Consider the following 7,668-nt stretch of genomic DNA (forward strand, 5'->3'; position numbering starts at 1 on the left):
ACAAACAAATAAGAATAATAATTAGCTTTCTAGCTAGCATCCAGTATCAAGATATCGTGACAGTGATCCATAGATGTCAGAAGTGGCTTTTTTCTTTCAGCTTCACTAAGTGGCACACATTACAAACCATACAAAATACTGATTGAAAAAATTGTTTTCTTTACAAGCAACTCACATATCTAGCCACATGGGTCTAATTTCACGTTCAGGGCCATAATTTCCAGATTACATCCAAGAAAATTTGTGGTGATCAGTTCTGGTTTGAGTAAATTTGATATAAGTAAATTGGGAGGGGTTGGGTTTTTTGGCAGATTTTGTTTGTTTGGAAGGGTGTCAAATTGTTGTTGATTGTGAACCTAAGATAATACTGTAACAATTATTACAGGTATTTTCATATATCATTCTAATTTTGGTTATATGCAAGAAGTATTAATTTGTCTACAAAGTGGCTGACTGCTATTTTGTACTGTTGTTAACACCAAAAAAAATCAATTCTTTAAATTTTACCTAAAAGTAGTACCATAAACATTAAAGTTTATGGTGCATCATCTACATATACAATAAAACTATTTCACCACAGCATGTACCTTTCAGGAAGTTGATTTTCTGTCATATCACGTTGTTATTTTTATTATTTTATGTGTTACCATAAGATCTAGCAACTGTCATCATGGATCAGGACCCCATTGTGTTAGGTGCAGTACAAAAACAGAACAGAAAGAAGCCCCAAAAACTTTACAATCAAATTATAAGACAATATGCTAGGATATACACTTTTAAAACACAAAATAGTACATGGTAGACATTATACCTCAAAAGAAAAATCAAGTAAATCAAATTTTAAAGATAGATTAGATTAGATAGTGTGGGTTTTGTGTAAGAAATCAAAGGTGGATAATAGATAATAAGCAGGAAAACTTTTCCAGGGTACTAACAAAATTAAGGGGGCAGGTTTTGACTCAAGCTATGGCTCTTTAAATTAATTGAGTGGTAAAAAGTGGCCACTAAACTGCTCTTAGCAGGCATCTGATTATTTCACCACCATAGCTGGCTAACCACTACTCCCTCCTGGTTCCCTAACAATGGGGATGTAAAATCCTGTTTAATTGGTTAAACAGGTAAATGCACTGCTGCCATTGTTTTAACTGTTTAACTAATTAAAGGGAGTGTGGTCAGAGGGGCTCTAGTCCTTCTGAAGTGTCCCTTCCCCCGACTGACTGGGCTCAGGCTAGAACAACCCCTGCCACAGGCAAGGGTCCTCCAGCCTAGCTGCTTCCTGCCCCCATATGTGGGCTGCTGCTGAGATTTCCGGCCACCATGTGGGTGTCCCTGCTGTAACGCCTGCCCCCCCCCCCACATGGGGGGGGAGGCTCGACAGGGCTGAAGCAGCCCTCTGCCCATGGCTGGGCTACAAGCAGGGGGACTGCTCCTGGGTACAGATTAACCGTTATCTGATAAGCATCCACCATAAGATAATGGTTTAACCAACTATCTGTTAACATCCCTAGTGTGGACATGCTGGATCCTTTCTAGAGAGTGCTGCTCTTCAGAGATCTCAGACCTACAAACCCTTGGGAGCCATTAAAAGCCAGTGGCAATTACAGTCTTGGGAGCCCTGGAAATTAAGCAAGCTCAATGCTAAGTCTTTTGCACTTTCTTTCTACTCAGCTGCTTTGAACAGAGCTCTGGTGCAGCTAAATGTCTAGTCAGTATGTACAATAATGGGATAGGTTTGGAAGGCAGCATTATAATTTACTGCAAAAGAAATATAAAACAAATGGCATTATGCTGTGTCTGTACCTTGAACTTCTCAAGAAAGCAGCAAATAGCACAGAATGCAGAAAAATAAGTGCTGTGTTAAAGCACTTGAAGTAGAAAACAGCACCTGATGAAGAAATGTGAGAGTATTACCCATCGCATATTGATTTACTTATTTTGTTTAATTGATTGCAGTATAATTCTTGTTAAGAAACTGAGTGATACTCAAAGTCAAATGAGAGACTGTTCCCCCATGTCTGTATTATTTTTTTTTGGTTGTTTAGGACTTGATTATTTGCCCTTCCATGGCCAATCTTATCAGGCTCTACATCCATTTCTCCAAGTAAATGCACAGCAGTTATCACTCTGGTGTCTGATTGTCTACTGCACAGGTAATGTTTCCGTTATAACTGGTTCATAGTCATCAATGCCTCTGTTAACCCATGATCCTCCTTTGCAAAGAGATTCTGTAAAAATGGCAGGGCCGTAACAAAGGCGAGGCAAGTGAGGCACTTGCCTCAGGCGCATAGCTGAGAGGGAGCAGAAAAGACAGCTACTATGCTGTCTTCACTCGTGCCTCGTGCCACATCAGCACCCCTGCCCTGTGAAAGGAAGGTGTTGAGGCCTACTCAGAATATGTCAAATGAGCACCAGTTTAATTGTAAGTGTAAAGGAAAGGCAGCATTGTGAGATATAGGAGTTGTAAGATGAAAAAACCAAAATTTGATTGGATGACCAACAGTAACCCCGCTTTTAGGGAAGTCGTAACTCAGACTGCAATATGCAACAAAGTGCTAATTACCCCAAATGGAGCAGACGAAAGTTTTGAAAGGGCAGAATGAGACAACAAAAATCTAACGTCAGCAATTGTCAGGCGAGTGGAGGAATACTGAAATACCGAAACAGGGTATATAAGGTTGGACGGAACAGACCAAGAGTGAATGAGTTGCGAATCCAAAAAAGCTAGGTCTGATCAACCAGGGCTCCCTTCCGGGTGCTGAATCTCGCTGCCGCACATAAGCTCCAAAAGAGGAACAACACCAATAAGTTGCAACGAAAAAATCCAAAAAAGGAAAGACATAATGAAAAGAATATCTCCTGAATCTAAACAATGCTTCTATCTTTCTTTACGTGAGTATTATATATTTAACTCCATAAATTGTTTAAAGGTAAATCTGGTATATCTGTAGGAGGAGTTATTATTTCTTGTTTTTTAACTATGCTGTTTTTCTACTTTTTATTTGTATATTACACTGTCTTAAAAGAATCAAAGATAGTGAATTGACTTAAATGGAAAATTAATTATAAAGTAAATAGAAAAATAAAAATATTTGTTTGACCCTAAAAAGAAATATTCCCCTGTCTGTGGTTTCAAATCCTTTAAAGAACCAAACCTGGTTACCGAAACGCCCATGCCAAGGACGGTTTTGCCTCAGGCACCAAACTAGCTAGTTGCAACTCTGAAAAATGGCATTGTCGTGGTCTATATTTATTGTCTCTCAATAACTCCCAGATTCTGGGACTTTTCTTAGTTATACTAAGGATCTTGAATGCTGCTCTGGCAATTAAAAAGGGTATTTTAAAAGTATAGACACAACCTGTGATGAATGGAAGAGGTAACACATTTTCTGGACATTCCAGTCATTCAGTTAGGTAATATATTTTCGCAGTAGTGGTTAACTCTTTAAACCTAAACCTAATTGACTTGTGGGCAAGGTTTAAAACCGTAGACCGTATGTCTTAGAGAGTCCCCAGGCATGCTAGGGAAGCAGGAAGTAAGTTGTCAGGAAGCCAGGAGAGCCAATGGAAAGAAATTATGTGCTTTTGAAATGAAAGCAGTGACCTTCCTGTTCTTGTTGTGTGACTCGAGAAGAGCCTGGAATACAGGAATTAAGCCAGGAAACCAAGCATGGCGAATTCAGTAACATCCTAAGGAAGGACTAAATCTTGGAACTACAGTTATGTGAGTAGAACAGAGAATATTTAGTTAGATGCGATCAGGTTATTTTCTTTAATTTTGAGTTTGTTGGACTGCTCTGTGCTTAGCACATATAACTACCCCTTTACTGTAACTTCTCAAACTGAATTCCAGGGAAGCAATTATCTGTGTTTTAATCCCCCCTTTTGTTGTTGTTGTTCAGTTGCTCTGTAACACCTAGCAATCGAATAATGTTTCAGAAACTGTGTTTTCCTTTTTTTCTTCTTCTTCTTTTCTTTCTTGTATAGATTGAAACTCCCAAATCCGGGACTCTCTGGTCTGGCAACATCTGTTGTCTGGAAGGAAGGACCATGGATGTTGCTGGACAAGAGAGCCCTGGAGGCAAGGAGCATGAACAACTGGGAGTCCCATGGGTGCTGGAGAGCCCCAGCTGGGCTGGCAGGAACTGGTCCCGTGGTGGGTAGGGAGTCCATCCCTGGGGACCCCTAGACTGGGAAGCCCCCGTGGCAGCTAAAAGGAATCCCCAGTCCTGGCTGGAAACCACAGTTGCAGTGGGGCTAGCACCAGACAGGAGGAATTCCCAGCCCTGGCTGGGGACCCAGGCAGCAGCTGAGCCATCAGTGGGTGCAGGAAATCCTCAGCTGAAAACCCCATTGGAAGCAGAGCCAGCAGCAGCCAGGGGGATCCTCAGTGGAAGTGGGCCAGTGGCGGCCAGAAGGGGAATCCCCAGTGGGAGCAGGGCCAATGTAAGCCAGAAGGAATCCCAGGCTTAATCTGGAACCTCAGTGGCAGTGGGGCTGGCAAGAAGCCCCGGGCCTGGCCAGGAACCCCGGCAGAGAGGGTCTGCTGGTAGCTGGGGAGAATCCCAGACTGAAGAGGCTGACCCTGGGAGCCCCGCCATGGGGCCAGCAGTGAGGAGGGAAGCCCAGGATCCACAGACACACAGGCTACGTCTACACTGGCCCCTTTTCTGGAAGGGGCATGTAAATTTCACTAGTCGTCGTAGGGAAATCCGCGGGGGATTTAAATATCCCCCGCGGCATTTAAATAAAAATGTCCGCCGCTTTTTTCCGGCTTTTAAAAAAGCCGGAAAAGAGCGTCTAGACTGGCCCCGATCCTCCGGAAAAAGTGCCCTTTTCCGGAGGCTCTTATTCTTACTTTGAGAGCCTCCGGAAAAGGGCACTTTTTCCGGAGGATCGGGGCCAGTCTAGACGCTCTTTTCCGGCTTTTTTAAAAGCCGGAAAAAAGCGGCGGACATTTTTATTTAAATGCCGCGGGGGATATTTAAATCCCCCGCGGATTTCCCTACGACGACTAGTGAAATTTACATGCCCCTTCCGGAAAAGGGGCCAATGTAGACGTAGCCACACAGCCCATAGAAGAGCCTTGACCTCCCCTTGACTCCATTGTTTGGGACCACTCAGGTCCCAAGGAAGCCAGACCAGGGAGGTCCAACCTGTAACTAATAAAAATGACAATGGAAGAAGCCTATCCCCACCTGATGAACTTTCCTATGGACTGTTCTAGCTAGAATAGAGGTAATAGCCTTGCTATGACTCATCAGAGCTTGCAAGGGCATGTAACCAGTTTGTGACACTGAACAATTTGTGCCTGTACTTTTCCACAGATTATTTGGGGCTTTGCTTGGAGCAATGAGTTTCCATCCATGTGGTAGAAGCTATAAAAATCCCTGGAAACATCTCTATTTTACCTCTCTCCTGCTCTGGTCTCTGACCAATGGGAGCATTCTAAGCAAATGGCTGCAGATCTTCTGACTTACACTAGCCGTTTATGCTATCACTGCTTCAAACCTGATGCCAAAAATCTCCAATTCTTATTATGTTGTATTCTTTCAATTAATTTTAACTCTCACCTCTTTCTTTTGTCTTATAAATAAATCTTCAGATGAGCATTTCTCAAACTGGGGTCTGGGGACCCCTGTAGGTCTGCAAGCAGTACTCCAGGGTGCAGGAAATCCTGATAGTTTGTTGAGAGATCATGGAAGAGAGAAAAAGTGTGTGTGGGGGGGTGAGGGGGAATAATATTCTAAGTGGATACTTGGCTGACCTGTACTGGATAAAATATAACATCTGAAGAATAATAGCTATTGAGAAACTTCTATAGTAAAGAACGGTGTGGGGTGGTAATGCACAGGTGGATCCTGTTTCAGTGCCTTGTGCAAAAATTGACAAACATTTGTATCCGTTTCTCTTTCCATCTTATATGTGATACCAATCATTGCTTCCTTGAATGCTTTTCTCCCATCCCTGAGACATATTAAGGGAATATGCTTTCCTCTGAAAGTTTCTCTCATTGGCCACTATTGAAGCATCTATAGGACCCTAACAAGTTCACTGGTCAATTTTACAGTCATAGGATTTTTAAAATCCTAAATGTAATTATTTCAGCTATTTAAATCTGAAATTTCACAGTGTTTGTAATTGTAGAGGTCCTGACTCAAGGGGGGGGGGGGTAGGGTCATAAGGTTATTGCAGGAGGAGTTGCAGTTCTGCTAGCCTTTCCACACTGCTGCTGGTGGCAGCACTGCTTTCAGAGCTGGACTGCTAAGCTGGATTGTAGGGACTGCTGGCCAGGAGCCCAGCTATGAAGCAACAGCAGTGCAGAAGTTGTGGTATGGTATTGCCACCCTTTTTCACTGCTGCCTACAGAGCTCAGCCCTCAGTAAGCAGCCACCACTCTCTGGCTGCCCTGCTCTACAGGCAGTAGTGCAGAAGTAAGGGTGTCAGGCCATGGTATTACCACCTTTCTGCACTGCTGCTGGAGGGGGCACTGACTTTAGAGCTGGGCACATGGCCAATAGCTGCCAATCTCTGGCTGACCAGATCTAAAGGCAGAGTAGAAGTAAGGATGCCAGTACCCTGACCTACCTAAAATAGCCTTCTGACCCCCTGCAACTCCCCTTTGGGTCAGCACCACCAGTCTGAGAAATGCTGATCTCACACCATGAAATCTCTATAGTATAGGGTAAAAGCACACAAAAGACCAGATTTCATGATCCCTGAATTTGGTAGGGCCTAAACATAGCTGAACAGATGGACTTTTACTCTGTTCTGGTACTGCATATCCTATATTCTTAAAAGAACAATGGTCTATCCAAAATATCCTTATTTGTATATTAATAACAATTTTAGAATATTAAAACATACCTATTGGATATGGGCCAAAGAATTTGACCAACCGAAGACTGAAGTTTAATCAGTTATTGTAGTTTGATATATATGTCCTTCTAACAAGCTTTAAGGGAGCAAGTAACAGCACATTTTATTTTCTCTAACATTCAATCTAGTGCTTGTAGCAACAGCAAAGCACAACGTGTGGCATGATAAGTGTCATGTAATAAAAGCTATTTTGTATTTAAATTGTTTAATTAAACATGAGGGTACATGCAGCCCCTTGCATAGTATGTGTGAGCTCCTGCATGGATTCTTGTAAGTCCCCCCTCCCCCCCGTCTCCTTTTATTGAAATGGAGAAATTGGTGATACAAATAACTGCGGGGGGCGGGGAGACTTAAAAATCCATAGGCTAAACAGTAGCCACGGCTGTAATTCAGCTATTAGGAATGCTTCCTGTGCTTCTTCCTCTCTCCTCCAGGACACATCCCTGTGAGTGTTTACCTTGGCATTACAATTTGCTCGGCTTCAGTGCTCGAGCGGCCTGCCTACAGAGCAGCTGTTTTTAAAGGGCATCCCTTTCTCACAGGGCCCCGCGCGTTCCGCACCAGGCAGAGCGGAGGTAAGAGACGCGTTCAGGGCCTCGGGCTCGCCCGCTTTGTCTCCCAGCTCTCGGGCTGGCCCTGCCCCTTTAGCTCAGCAAGAGAGAAGGTGGTTGCTGCCGAGCCCTTCCTTTCTCTTTCGGGGATCGGGCTGCCGGGTGGGATTTTGCCAGGGAGGAGCGAAAGGTGAGTCCGCCTGATGCTCGGCCCGGGCCAGACGGTTCCCGAGCTGCGGGC

The sequence above is a fragment of the Pelodiscus sinensis genome, chromosome 3, assembly GCF_052426305.1.
Source record: "Pelodiscus sinensis isolate ZL-2025 chromosome 3, ASM5242630v1, whole genome shotgun sequence".
In the NCBI taxonomy this organism is placed as follows: Eukaryota; Metazoa; Chordata; order Testudines; family Trionychidae; genus Pelodiscus; species Pelodiscus sinensis.